The sequence below is a fragment of the Mesoplodon mirus genome (genome assembly GCF_964341445.2).
Source record: "Mesoplodon mirus genome assembly, chromosome: 8".
In the NCBI taxonomy this organism is placed as follows: domain Eukaryota; kingdom Metazoa; phylum Chordata; class Mammalia; order Artiodactyla; family Ziphiidae; genus Mesoplodon; species Mesoplodon mirus.
Genome location: NC_138984.1, coordinates 59,704,069 through 59,719,441, shown reverse-complemented (window position 1 = coordinate 59,719,441; position 15,373 = coordinate 59,704,069). Strand labels below are relative to the sequence as shown.

Genomic DNA, 15,373 nt, shown 5'->3' with positions numbered 1-15,373 from the left:
AGGCTTGTTTTAAGTAAGAACAGATTTAATTTTCTTGTTTTTTTCTTTTTGGGGTGAATAAAGATGGAGGCTCTGGCATTGATGAGTATATTAATCATGGCTTTTTATTTTTGGTATTTCTGAAACTTTGACATCTGGGGCCTTGCTGACTGTAGAGAGACTGCTTCTCCCAGGGTTAGACAGTTCCTAGAGACAGGAAAGGACTTGCCTGTAAGTATGCCTTTCATATACAAACCAACCAACCCAGAGCCCATACTCCATCCACCTCTTGAATCAGCCTCTCACAGGGCTCTTACGGTCTGGGCCATTATTCCCTGCCTCTAATCACCCATGGCCAGGTACCAGACAGCTAGAGAGCTGCTGCAACCTGGAACCCACTGAAATTATCCAAACTAGCCAATCCTAAACCTGCTTACCCTGCTTTGTCCATTCCTTCTCAGGGAAACCACAGAGAAGGCTTTGCCCATGCTTTCTTCCTGCCCCCTGTTCCCTCTGCCTCCTTACTGAACTTTTTGCTTCCCCAGATGTCCCCTGCATCATGTGGCATGCCTCCCCCTCTTGGAAACTGTGAGCAAAAAACTATCTTTTCAGTCTCCATATCTGTCGGCCTCACCATAATTGAATAGTAGTAAAATATAGAAGTTAAAACAATGAATATAAAACACTTGTACTATTAAGAAAACAGATATGGCTTCCCACTTCTAGGCATAATCTGACTTTGTAGACATACCTAATAGTAGAGTAAAAAAATGTTACTTTAAGTAAATGTTTTTAATAGTTTCATGCTTTGTATAAAACCATCAAACAGCTAGAACCGCTGCTGCCAGTACAGTTCGTTCATGTATGCAGCAACAGCTCATGCTGCACTTGGCTAGAAGCAACGTGGTGAAAATACTACCTGAACATTCCATGATAAGCCCCCTTTTCAAGATATTACCTTAAGAATGAAAGGTTCTTTTACTTTCACCCATAAGGAAAAATTACTGGTAGGCACAGGAGCAGTAAGCACTGGTTTATATATAAGGATGCTTTAACTCAGCACTGTTACTGTAAAAATTAATTAATATATGTGAAAACAACACATAGACTTCCTGTTTATCACAGTTCTTTGACATTAAAGTAAACCTTATGTTTCAGTTTCACTTTATCATTCTAAGTGTTACCCTCCTTTCCTATCCAGGTCCTCAACTTTTGCATTTTTAAAGTTGTACTTATTCCAGCCATATTCAAGAACAGGTTTCTAAAAGAATGCAGAAACAAAAAATGATTTACTCACCTCTCAATATGCCTGCACACAGACTAGCCTGACAAAATAGCTAATAAAACTTAATAGACACCATAGGTTAGGCTATTTTATTTATTACCTTTTCAGTAGGTTTAAGTTCAATACCTGAATGATACTGGACATTTGCTGGCATTGATGGATATAAAAACTACCTATGGATCATTTTAAGTACTTTTATAGCCACCACTTCTCTTCATCATTATTAACTAATCTCTGCATGGCCATCAGTTTCTACATAATCAGTTAAATAAAGAAAGCCTCATGTGGTTGAGTAGATCAATATTACTGACTTATCAGAAAGAGACTGATATGTCTATAATGAGTTCAGAAATGTTTTAAAGTTAATATATTATGAAAATAATTGTCCATCATCAGTACTTTGGCTAAATAGCATAATAATCATCAACCAACCACCCACGGATAGTGATCTGAAAAGTGTTCCTTCACTTTGACCAACTTCATCTGAGCAATTAATCAATTTTTAAACTGCCTTAATTCAACTTCCTCAATTTCTCTTGTTCTGATTCTCCCCTTTCTAAAAGAAGGTCAGGCTGTCTTCATGTTCCTCTGAACTGCTGCAGTAGCTTTCTAGCTAGTCACTTTATCTGTATTCTCATCCCATAATAAATTCCTTCTTCAGAGTCCTGCAAGAGAAATAGGGCTAATATGTAGTGAGGAGGTTTTTCCCATGCTTAATGTTCTTCAGTGATTGCTATTACTTAATGTATATTGTAGCAACTTCTTAACATGGCAAAAATGGCCCTTTAAAATCTACTGCTTGCACATGTTTTGTACAATATGATCCAATAGTAATTGACTTGCAGATTCACAAACATGGAATGCTCACATACATCTCTTGCACACATCGTTTTCTCCTCTTCAAATGCCGTTTTACTAACATTATTGACTCACAAACCCTCCCATGACATTTTTCATGACTTCTCTAGAAAATTTGGTAATTTAAAATGGAAAGTTAGAAAAAAAGATCACAAAATGTTTGATACATCCACCCATTAGGAGATGCAATCTATGTCTCTGCCTTTGAATCTAGGTTGTGACTTCTACAACCAATGGAAGACAGTGGAAGTTGTAGCCTGTGACTCCTAAGGCTAGGTCCTAAAAAGTCATGCAGCCTTTTCCTGCATCTCTTGAACTGTCATTCTCTAGACACTCGCTCTCAGGTCCCATCCACTATGTTATGAGAAACCCTAGTCCATGTGGAGGTGACAAGAGTAGGCATTCCAGTCAAAAGTTTCAGCTGAGCCCTGGCTTTGAGTTAGGCTGGGTATCAATAAGGTGAGCAAAAATGCCTCCCAAGGGGCTTCCCTGATGGCGCAGTTGTTGAGAGTCTGCCTGCCGATGCAGGGGACACGGGTTTGTGCCCCAGTCCAGGAGGATCACACATGCTGCGGAGCAGCTGGGCCCATGAGCCATGGCCGCTGGGCCTGTGCGTCCGGAACCTCTGCTCCACAATGGGGTAGGCCACAACAGTGAGAGGCCTGCATACCGCAAAAAAAAAAAAAAAAAAAAAAAAAAAAGAATGCCTCCCAAACGATTCCAGCCTCCAGAGTTTACAGTTACCCTCAGGTATCAGGACTTCCTTGCTGAGGTACCAGACAGACTTGAGCAGAGACAAGTCTGCCTGCTATGCCTTGTCTGAATTCCTGACTCATAAAGTCCAGAGCAAAATAATATGATTGTTGTTTAGACCACTAATTTGGGAGTGATGTTGTTTAATAAGTAGCAGCAGATAACTAGAAGAAAAAGCTTATTAAATCATGAAGGAAAGTTGAGCTTTTTTATAAGCCAAGGAGAAAAAAATATAGTTATAAGAAATGAATTAATAACAGACCAGAAAAGGAAAACAGCATGGTTTTAGAGTCTACCAGAATGGTGGGAAAAACAGGGAAGAAAATAAAAGTTGCTGGTAAGGTGTCTTGGGATCTATGGATGACTCTCAGAAGAAATTCAGGATCTGAATTTCTGTGACCAGCAAGAGTAGAAAAATTATGCAACAGCAAGTAATTATTGAGTACCTAGTGTGTTCCAAATACAAATTACCCCCTCCCACACACACTCACATATATATATATATCAGTTTTTGTCACCCACCTTAATATTCTTCATTGTCATATTCTAATACTTCCTTGACAATCCTTTGCACATGTGGAAAATCTTTTCTAAAGAAGCTTTTCTAATATCTTATTATTGCTATTAAAGACATTGTTGCATTTGATTTTGCTTAAATTACAGTTAATGATGCCTGATTCATCATCCACTCACTGCTCCTTCCTCATAGACAAAATTAAATGCGGCTGCTGTTGGTTTACAAAGAATATTTGAGAAATGTGGCAAAATCTTGCAGTCAACCATCTGTTCAAGGAACTGTTTCTTTTCAAGGAAAACATAAAGCTTCTCAACAATTGAGACTCGTGATTTCTTACCAGCAGAGACTGAGAAGTGTCCAGAAAGATACAGGTACTTGTTCTTCTAATGAATTCTCAGAGTCAATGAAGAAAGCATGGTTGTAGGAACACTTTAAAATATCTTCTAAACATTAAATCAAACTCATTTTCCACTTTCTCTTATACATGTTTTAATACAACCACGATTGTGGACTTGTCTACCTGATAATACAAATGAACAGTTAAATCTTCCAAGTCTTTTCCCATATTGTCTTCTTGTAATGGATGGTAACTTCACAGTTGCCAGTTACCACAAAAAACATCTCCAGGTGTTTGTATGAAAAAGTGGATATATTGAGCATACTATTTAATCCAATAAGTATGTTGAGCTATGAAGCAGATTTTTGAAAACATAAAATGAAAATATATAGAGATTATGTAAAGAAAAATGCAGGTAATTTATGCCCTTCCACTTTCATCCTATCTTCTTAGGCTACTAGTGTCTCTTCTATTGTGTATTCTTTAAATTCCTCCTGTTGGTGGACACTGTGTCTATCCTTGTTTCTTTACCTTCCATTCTCTTTGAGTATATCCTCATATTTTTCTCATATCTGGCAACCTCATTGTATATAGGGACCACTATTTTCTTTTACTTGACTTTTTAAGTATAAAAATTATTTGAGGATTTCTTCTTAGACTTCTCTCCTTAGAGTTGTTCTTTTGAAAATGTCTACCCTTTCCCACAATTTTCATCACTATTATCTTTCTTCTAATTCTGAAAAGGTTAATATAGTGGTCCCAAACTTATATCCAGCAGTCTGTATACCAGTGTGGCTTAGAGTCATGTTTTGTTTATTCCCCACAGTTACTTAATTTTACTGAGTAGTTTCCTTATCAATAATTTAAAAAGGAAAGCCATGTAAATGTCTGGCTTATGTTAGAAAAGCAGGGTCTACAATTGCAAGGGCACCAATCTGTTGAAGCTGAGCAGCAGCTACCTCCTTCAGAAAGACACATTCTTTCATGGTGCTGCACTCCCCATGGCTTTATTGTTTTGAACATAGCCTGTTACTTCAGTAGTCCCTGTAAGCATTTGAGTTTGCAAGCCCTCTTTTAGTCCATATCTTGAGAGCAAAAGATCTAAACCTTTATTTCCAGCTGTCAGTTGAACAGCTTCATTCCAAAGTCTTGCACTGATCCTTATACATAAAATTTTCCTAGCTTGGTCTGGTAAAAATGCTCTTAGATACCAAGGCTGGAAGCTATGTTTTTTTGTTTGTTTGTTTTGGTTTTTGTTTTCATTTCTTTTTTCTCTCCTATTGGCATTGATTAATAGTGAGGACAGGTCTTATGGATTCAGCTTCTATAATATATTTCCTTTGCTAGCTCCTCATTACCTCTTACCTAGGAACATTAGAGATTCTAAGTGATCCTCCCACAAGAATTAATCCTATGTGTCTTCTTTAGATTAACAATCCAAAAGTATATTCTTAATCATACTACTACCTTGCTCAGAAAACTTTTGGCAAATTTCAGTTGCCTACAAATTTAAAAGAAATTTATTAACAGCATTCTAAGCCATTCAAAACAGGAACCAACCAATGTGTTCTTAGATCAGAGCATTTTAGAACAGGCATGATCTTAATGATTATCCAGGTCAATTCCTTGTATGCGTCATTGAGAAAACTAGGTCTGGAAGGGCTAAGTGACTCACCCATAATTCAACAGATAGTTGGTGGAGTGAAGATCAAAACTTAGCTGTCCAGAATAAGTTATCAGGGCTACTTCCACACTCATCAACCAAAGTACTTGTTCTAGCCGAAAGACTGGTTCCTGGCCTTTATCCCGTTCATCACTACTGATGTCTGAACCAGTGCTGCCAGGCCTATCTCAAAGGTACCTCCCTCCTTAGAGGTTTTGCTCATCTCTTCCCTTTGCTCATAGAGTGAGATATGTCTTAAAGTAAATTATAGATTGTAATTTTGTTAGGGCATTCACCATGTTCTCTGTTACACTTCAGCAGCCTACTTCTAGCTTTCTACTCTCTCACAAGCACACTGAAGAAGGGACCGCACTCTTGTAGCAACTGGCACAGTGTGAATTACCATTGAATCCCCAGCCCAGCCTCTTTTCTCCTGCTCAGGCTTACCTTCTGCTAAGGATGTCTGTTATGATCTGCTGATTAGGGATTCCTCCCTCTGGCTCAGAATGATTCTCTTCCAGTTGTTTCCCATGTATTTGTTTCTTTCACATTTGCAAATGATAAAGGTTATACTTTGGTTTTTGTTTTTCTGTAGCACATAACTGATTTCAGTATAACTTTCATCCCTTTGGCCTTCAAAAATGTAGATCAGGAACATTAACTACTTGTGTTTTCAGTACCGTTAGTGACTTGCAGAGGTATATAAAACATTGTCACATGTCTGAAGGGGTACAGCTAATATAAATTGTGATCAAGAATTGTTCAGCCACACAGTCCCGAGTCTCTGAAAGTCTACCAGGGTTGTGTTTGTGGAAAATTTATACTATTCCTCTGGCACCTGCTATTACACCCTAAGAAATAAACAATTTAATAGTTACTTAGCTTAATATCTATTACTAAGTAATTTTAATTTCATCAAACTCTTCATTCCAGTTATAGCTCCATGCTGTCTTATGAAATTTAATCAAATATTAATTTGAATTCAGGTCATAACACTTCTAGTTATCTCTTCATAATTAAACTCTCACTTCAAAAAGAATGAAAAAAAAAGGAATGTACTTATGTCTAGAATTGCCTGTCTGCTGCTTCTTTGTTTTGCTGAAAAACATAATAATTAATGCTGAATACAATAATGATCTATCATATTTTTAGATATACATTTGAAGGTATTTCATATTTTTATTTGAGATGCCTGAGGTTGATACAGATTAATCTTTTTTAACTTTAACCTATGCTATCTTCCTGATATATGCATATACAAAGCCCTATTTGATCATTATATTTAAAATTGAAATTGTCACAACTACCCATTCACTTAATATTTTAAAATATTTCATAAATGAGGGTAAATATTATAAAATATTTAAATGATTGCTTATTTTCTTCATGGTTTCTGCATTTTTTTTTTGCATTGCCTGCCAATATCAGGCCTTTTAAAATACACTTTTTCTTTTTTTTTAGTTTATTTATTTTTGGCTGTGTTGGGTCTTCGTTGCTGTGTGTGGGCTTTTTCTAGTTGCGGCGAGTGGAGGCTACTCTTCGTTGAGGTGCAGAGGCTTTTCACTCCAGTGGCTTCTCTTGTTACAGAGCACAGGGTCTAGGCGCACAGGCTTCAGTAGTTTTAGCACGCCGGCTCAGTAGTTGTGGCTCGTGGGTTCTAGAGCACAGGCTCAGTACTTGTGGTGCATGGGCTTAGTTGCTCCGTGGCATGTAGGATCTTCCCGGACCAGGGCTTAAACCCATGTCCCCTGCATTGGCAGGTGGATTCTTAACCACTGCGCCACCAGGGAAGCCCTAAAATATACTTTTTTTATATTTGAGATGCCTAATTTCACTCTCTATCAGATCTCTTATAAGCACATTAAAAGCAGGGACTAAGTTCTACTAGAAATTAGCACAATGCCTTGAACCTAACTGGTGCTCAACAAATATTTTTTAAATTGTTATTGAACCCCAAGCTCTACCCTTCCTTTATTTCAATTTTACCTTCCTCTGTAGTTTTCCATTACTGCCTGCTACTTAGGAATAAGCTCCTTCCCAGAGAAACACATATGCAATCAAAGTTTTTAATCAAGAATAACAAGAATAAATGTACAATTTTAGTTCTCAGGAATATTGTAATTGCTATATATGAGCTTAATTAATCAAAATGTGTTAAATCACAAACTTTCAGTATTTTATGTGACCTTAATTCGGTAGACGTATATAATGTGCACATGGTGGCAATAACTATAAGCCTAAGGATCCAAAGATGGGTAAATCATGGTCCAGATCTTGAGGAGCTTATGATATACTGGGCAAAACAAACATATATGTGTTATAAGAGTGATGTGTACAGCATGCCATGGCAACAGAGTGATGGGACTTGACTGAATAAGCCTAAGGATGTAGGGGAATATCACAGTGAGAAGTTAACATTTGAGATAGATAGGTTTAGAAAGCATAAGTAACCATTCACTTGGAGGGGAAAAAGGTAGAGCAAACATTTTTTGGCAGAGAAATTATTAGAAACAACAGCAGCAAAAGAGCTATAAGAGAGCAAAAGAATGACATGGTTTGACATTGCAATGACCACACTTGAAGGTTAAGTGGAATTAAGGGTTGGGAGCATGAGGAGACATGAGAGCATAAAGTACTTGGAAATGAAACATTTTAACATTACATCGGCAATGAAGATCTACTGAACATTTTGAACATGGATAATCATAAGATACAATGTGTGCTCCAGAGTCAACATAAGACTTACATTAAAGTGGAAGACAGATGTTAGTTAAAAGAATGTTACTGTAGTCCATGTATAAGATGAGAACTTGAACCAGGGAAGATTTTTAATGTTTGATTTATTTCTTTTCGATTAGAAGCAACAACAAAAATAGACATGTGAAAACATTTTTAAAAACACTCTAGTACTAGTTTTTATATCCAGAGATGTCTCTGTTCACCTATGTATAAAATTTTTTTCCACAATATTTTCAATAAGTAGCACACATCCAATAACCATATGCTGGTAAGTGAATAAAGAGTCTGAGTGATAGGTAAATGAGTTAAGTGTTAGTATAGGGAATACATTTACACCTACCTCCATATGGAAACATTTGTTTTGATACTTCTCATTACACTAATAGGCACACTGAAGTACAGTACATCTAATCCTTCTTGTCTCTTAAGCAGTCAGGTTGTAATGTTCAACATCCCGCTTTCTCTTTGCTATTATATTAAGAATTGATAGTGGGGCTTCTTAATTCTATAACTCTTATTCCCAAGATGATCCATTATTCATGTTCTTCTGTCTATTGTGACTAAGCTAGAGAAGTTTGAGTTCACTTTTGGTATGAAGCCATCATATTGACCACTTAACGTAGGCACCCAAAATAGTTTATTCTCTGTGTCTACGGGGCTCTTCCTGTTTAACACCATAATCCATCTCCAGCCAATAGTAACTCTAGATAGCAAATAAAACCATCACTGATTTGGCAGACAATATGACGAGTGTGAGAATGTTTCACATTTTCACCATGTGCATGAGAGCTATAATAGCTGTAAAAAAAATGCAGTGTTACTGTTTTAATGTCCATTGTGTCACTGAAAAGGAATATATCAAGCTTTTAATTTTCAATATTTAAGTAGTCAATCAATAAAAATACTTCTTGTAAACACAGTTGTAAGTAATAGAAGGCATTTTCCTTCCTTTAAGTTAAAGTATCATTATATATCTCAACTTAAAATATAATTATATATCTGAACATTAATTACTAATTACATATGTTAAAATTTTATTATTAAATAATAATTATTTTGATATTAAATAAGAATAATATATATTGCTGAAAAAAATATATATATATACACACATACAGAAGTGTTTATTCTGAGCTCTCTGGAAATGCCCTTAATTAGAGACATCAGCCTTGCCCAAGGCACTCTCCGTTCTCAGGGGCAGCTTAAATCTAATGACTGCTTAATACGGTACTCAACCCCCTCTATGCAATACGGTAGACCTCTGAAGGACTTTCCAAACTTCAGGGCTCCCTGTGGTTTTGGCTAAGGCCTATGTTGACATTGCATTACCACAAACTCCTTCCTTTTTCCAGTACTGCTTCCATCCTTTCCCTCATGGAAGAGTTGATCCTAATAGCTTATAGTTGATAGATTATCCTGTTGAGGCTGCAGATAATTCACCTTCAGTTCATGAAAAAGAACAAAGTTGGGGACTAGCTGAGTCTAGTATGATGAACAAACCATAGCGCAGTGGGAACCTTGCTTTCTCATCTATTGTTTTGAATAAATGAAATAAATTTTAATGTTAACCATATATATTTAAAATATGATATGAGGATATAGAATAGATACTTTATTCATTCATTAAAAATTTATTCAATATCTATCATGTTTCCAGTGTGTCTGTTAGGTGCTGAGATTAAAAGAATAAATTACAAATAGCCCTTTCTTGAAAAGACATGCCATGTACAGGAGCCAGCTGATTTACAGGAATCTTTAAATAATGAGCTGATATCATATAATTATAATATCATATAACTTAGAACAGTTGTTCTCCAAGTGTGGTCCCCAGACCAGCAGTATTAGCATTACCTGGTAACTTGCTGCCATTGCATATTCTCAGATGCCACCCCAGGCCAACTGAATCAGAAACTAGGGTAGATCCCAGCAATCTGTATTTGACCAAGATGTCAAATGATTCTGAAGCTCTTTAATGTTTGGGAACCAATCCTTTAAAGAGTAATAATGAAGGAAGTTTTGAGAGTAGTAATTTAGTTTTAATTTTTCTTTATGAAGGCAAAAACTAATTTGGACTAAATGTGTGTATATCACTGCAATATATAACTGTTTCTTAAAGGAAATTGGACAAAAAACAAAATTGAATCACCTAATTAAAATATCCCATCCTTTAAAATATTTTTACAAAAGTTCTAATAAATTGTAAATACAAAAAGCAAACAAAAAGAAAATCAATCCAAAACAACAACAAAAAATCTCTCCTTTCTTTGCTGACATCCTAACGGGAGTTTTTTTTATCACAAGGCTCTCTCCACATGATATGCCTGTTACCCTGGGAGGGATCCTTTTAAGTCTTATTACTATTGAGTTAATGAGGGTATTTAGACTGACTTTATAAGGATGGCTTCCTAGACCTCAATTACAATGTCTGGAATTCACCTTGGTTCAACTCTATCACTATTAGGAAATAATAACTTTGTGTTATGGATGAATAAAGATTAAGTGGAAACAACAGTCTTCCAAATGTATTTTGTGACTTTTATTTTGGGGGAAACGTCTTGATTAAAATGATTGAGGAAAAGCCACAGTCTTATTACATTAATGATTTACTAGAGATGACTCCTTTTATTAAATATAGTGTGGTATTTGCAGTTATAAGGAACCCAGTTCAGCATAGATTATAGAGTGCCCAAAATGTTCTGTATGCTTCCATATTTATTCTAGATTCCATTACAGTTAAAGTGGGGCTATGAATTAGTTGCCTGTAGACAATGGCCTGTGAGAAGATAGTAAAGTGTATCACTTCCGGTCTCAACTGCTTGAGAATAATGAGTCTTCCACGTTCTCTGTTCCCTTGCCCCAGGAACTCTTTAAAGCCCCATAATGGCAGCATCAAAATATAGAAGACATCTGAATTCTTGAGTTAACCAGATGGACATTTAATCTATATGGTTACCTAACCAATATAAGATCTTGAGAGAGAAACACAACTTTGCTATGTTAAGCCACTGAGATTTAGAATCTGTTTCTATAGCATAGCCTGACATCCTAATTATCCTGATCATTGTTAGTAGCCCTTTTCTTAATAATAACTAATAGGACATAGAGCTTGCTCTTGCTTGAACCCTTCTGTGGAGGGTTTTTTGTTTGCTTGTTTGTTTTTACTTTTTGAATGGATAACACATTCATATGATTCATAAACTAAAAACAGATTTTCCTTAAAAGTCTGACCGTTTGGGGTGTGTTAAGCATGAATGTGTTCCCCACTGTGCATGTGGTGGGGTTGTTGTAAGGTAACCCTACTGGGCCTTGTGCTGGAAAAACCACTTATGGCAGAAACGTTAGGTTACCCAAATATCACAGACAAGACTAGTCCAGTCTCCTGTATGCATATCAGGAGCTTTTTAGAGCAGAAGTAGATAAACACCTAACTTTTTTCTTTTCACCACGGAGTATGCTGTGGACTAAATTGTGTTCTCCCAAAATTCCTATGTTGAAGCCCTAATCCTCACTGTGACTGGATTTGGAGACAGGGCCTATACAGAGGTAAGAAAGGTTAAGTCATAAGGGTAAGGCCTTAATCCCATAAGACTGATATCTTTATAAGAAGAGAAGGAGATACTAGAGAGTTCTTTCTCTCTGAGTGTGAACAGAGGAATTTTGATAGCCGTTTTCTTACAAAGATCTGCTTTAGGTCATTTGTTGTATCCATATCTATTTTTCAATATGTTGGCTTGAGGGTGATGAAATATGATAACAACTCACCGAGAGTTCTTTTTTCACAGATTATTTTAATCCCTTTGAGGCAATTTTAGGACCATTCTTTGAAATAGATACTAACTTAGAATCTTTGTATTCCCAGTACCTGATGCAAGGGTCTGATTGTTCAACAGATTTCTGATGTACTTTGAGAATACATGGAACACTCTGAGACATTTTGAGGTCCCAGTACAATCAGTATATTTTTCTCCTGAAATGATCCATCCTGAAAGAATAAGTTGGAGCCCTATCCAAGGCATCTACACATCTTTTCATACACAAGAAAGTGCTGTGTATGGTTTGCTTTTACTGAAATAAATCTTGGATGTGATACATGTAGTGTGATCAAGATATGATTGCTATTCATTAATTTAAAAAAGTATTTATTGAATGCCTATAATGTGTCCTAGGAACATAGCAGTAAAAAGAAATAAACACAAAAAACCTCTGAATACTGGACCTCACATTTCAGTTCAGAGGAATCAGCAGCAAACAAAAATTATATATATATATATACATATATATATATATATGTTTATATACATATACATAAACATATATACATCAAGTGGTAGTAAGTGCTATAAATAAGATGACATATCATCCCTTCCATAAAAACAGTGCTACCTACCATTATTTAAAGACAAAATATCAAAATATGATAAATTCATTAATATTTAGCAGAATAAATACAGTGATCAATTTTAATTATATATCATTAATACTCCTTTTAAAATATACTTTTTGAAGTGGGGTTAACTTGTAAGTATATTACTCAATGTACCCTCCCCTGCTGAGTTTATGAGGTCTCATCTCCTCTATCTGAGGCTCATGAAGTTTCCCTTCCTTAGCTAAAGATCATGAGGACTCTCCATCCTGGCATGTCACAAACCAATTCTTGGAAGCTTCCATTAATTGCCTTCATCATGGAGAAAGAAAAAAAAGTTCCCCACCTCCCTCTGAGTGTTCCTCTCTTTCTTAACTTCAATGCATTTTTTATAAAAGGTAACAGTTTGCTTATAAATTTGAAATTTGTGTGTGTGTCCTGGGACGAGGGTTCTAACACAAGTGAAATTTACATAGCAAAGTAATTCCCCCATATAATTATTTTTTTTTCTAGTGAGATAATTCAACTGACTACTTGTGGGAACATTTTGAAATACTTAACTCAGGAGGTGTCTTTTTTGGCCACTTCCCCCTTATCCGTTTAAAGGTCTGCATCAGTAAACTATCCCAGACATTTAAATGTATGATTTGATCAGAATGGGGAGGTATGCCACGGAAGTCTTTGCCCATCCACACTTGCAGCAGAGGGCCAAAATATAAGATGTAAAAGAATTAAACAAAAGAGATAGAGCATGCCTTCTAGCTTTTGTCCCTCTCCCACCCAGCCCCCATATACTCACTTTGTTTTCCTTTCTGCTATCTCTCTGTCTTGCCTTAGGAACTGTGACTTGCTTATAAACCACAAGGCTTGCAAAAATAATTCTGGGAAAACCTGTTCTGATGGTTATTGTAAACCCAAGCAAAAGACATGACATGCAACCATGAGTTTTGCTTAAAGTCAAAAATCACAGCCTAAATCAAAACCATAAAGGCAGCTACTCAGCTCTCCCTATGCTGCCAAAACTGACTGCTTCAATTAGGAAGCTACTACATCTTCAGATGCTCTGTTTCACAAGAGCTGAATAAATTCTTTAACCTCTATTTGAGTCACTTAAATTTCTTTTGAAAATTCAAGATCAGAGAGTTCAGGGCATAGGCACTAAAATTTTCACTGGGGCTTGAGGGCAAATGATAGGTGGAGCATAAGACTTTAACACTGAATTACATTATGCAACAGTGTAACGTGTATTCTTAGTCTTTAGAAATTGCCTTAATTGGCTTGAGGTCAAAACAACCTGTAAAGGCATAGTTCTAACATTCATACAGAAGTATTTGTAGAATTGTCATCCCTGATTGGAGCAGGAATCCTCTATTGTTTTATACATGCCTTTATAGTAGGTATTATGGTAACTGATTCCTCAAAGACATGACCTGTTGATAAACACAGCTACAACAGTCCAAGAAAATATCAATGTTATGAAATACAAGTATATCTTCATTGTAGAAAAATGACATAACCCCTGAAATGATAAACCAGGAAGAATTTTTTAGTGCTTCTAAGTCCAATGCTATGGAGCATCCTTTTCTGGTAGGCAATGTAGCAGATCAACTGTAGTTTCCATTTGTGGAACCAAAATTTGACAGACAATGGATAATTCTGAAAGATTTATTAAGTTAACTTTATCATTAAAGTAGGTATATCCAAGATTGTAGATATCTTCATTTTGTTTACAGTTCTCTTAGGAACAATGTTGGAATGTCCAGTTTAACGTTTCTCTATGTGTTTGTATATGTGAGTGTTCATACATTTGTCCTAGGTATTGAATTTACTCTTTAAGTTGATCTCTGGCTCAATTTATACAGTTTTGACTTTGTGAACAGGCCATCAGGACAGAAGAAACAGTGACATCCAATGTAATTCTAAGGGAAGAGCTGGTAACATGTCATTTAGAACTACAAATGTGTTTTTTGTATTTTCTTTTTTGTAGAGAAAGATATGTGGGAAGAAGAAAGGAGGGAGGGAGAAGGAAAGAAGGAATGAAAGAAGGAAAGCAGAAAGAAGTATAAAGGGGAAAGAAAGCTCCAGAAGAGAGAGAACATCTAAACAAACAAAGATCTCCTGATCCAATTGCATACTTCAGGTGGGCTGTATCTTTCATGACTTTTAAAATCCTAATGATAACGGGACACTCTGCAAAAGCTACAAACTGTAGACTACTAGAGTTTTATAGTACCACGATTTATTTTATTTGGGCATTTTGTGATGTCTGCACAGAGTTTTAAAATCAGTAGGATTAGACATGTACTCTGCTTAGCAGGGTGCAAGCAACTTAGCAAATACATACACATACAGCACACTTAAGATTCAGCACTTAAGTAGGGTCCATAGCCAGTGGGTATCAGACATACATTGATTTCAAAATTAGGACAATTTGAAAATTCCTAGAATCATAAAAACTAGTGTCTTTTTAAATAATTACACAATAAGTAAGAAAAAAGACTGTCCAGGGATTAAATTGGTCCAAATTGAAGATATTAACTCAGCAGAAATGGAATCTCTGCTCGAACTCAAGCTATGCTGATTTAAGAGAATAGGGCTAAAAGAAAAAAGAGGGGTGGGGGGGAAGGACGTTTGTAATTGTTTCTTTGAAAACTATTACAAAACCATTTATCATAAAAGTGAAATGATTGCAAAAGTATTTCCAAATTACCTTAAGATTAATAAAAAAGAAAATGAGAAAGACTCAGGCAAAATGAATGAGATGAGGCTGTTCTAGCTTGACTCAGAATTAGACTCTCAGTGTGAAGTACTGCAAAAGAAAGCTAAATATATTCAGGTTAGAGGAAAAAAATCAGCAGCTAGTATTATTTCTTTTGGGG

At 36.0% G+C, this 15,373-nt stretch overlaps 1 protein-coding gene across 1 annotated transcript in view; it reads left to right on the top strand.

Annotated features, from left to right (window-relative positions):
- LRP1B (LDL receptor related protein 1B) overlaps window positions 1-15,373 on the top strand; it is a gene marked incomplete at its 3' end in the record, with an annotated part of 2,351,282 nt that overhangs the window by 254,701 nt on the left and 2,081,208 nt on the right. Inside the window, exons 7-8 of the mRNA XM_082630936.1 lie at window positions 3,539-3,763; window positions 14,482-14,634. The remainder of the gene's footprint in view (window positions 1-3,538; window positions 3,764-14,481; window positions 14,635-15,373) is intronic.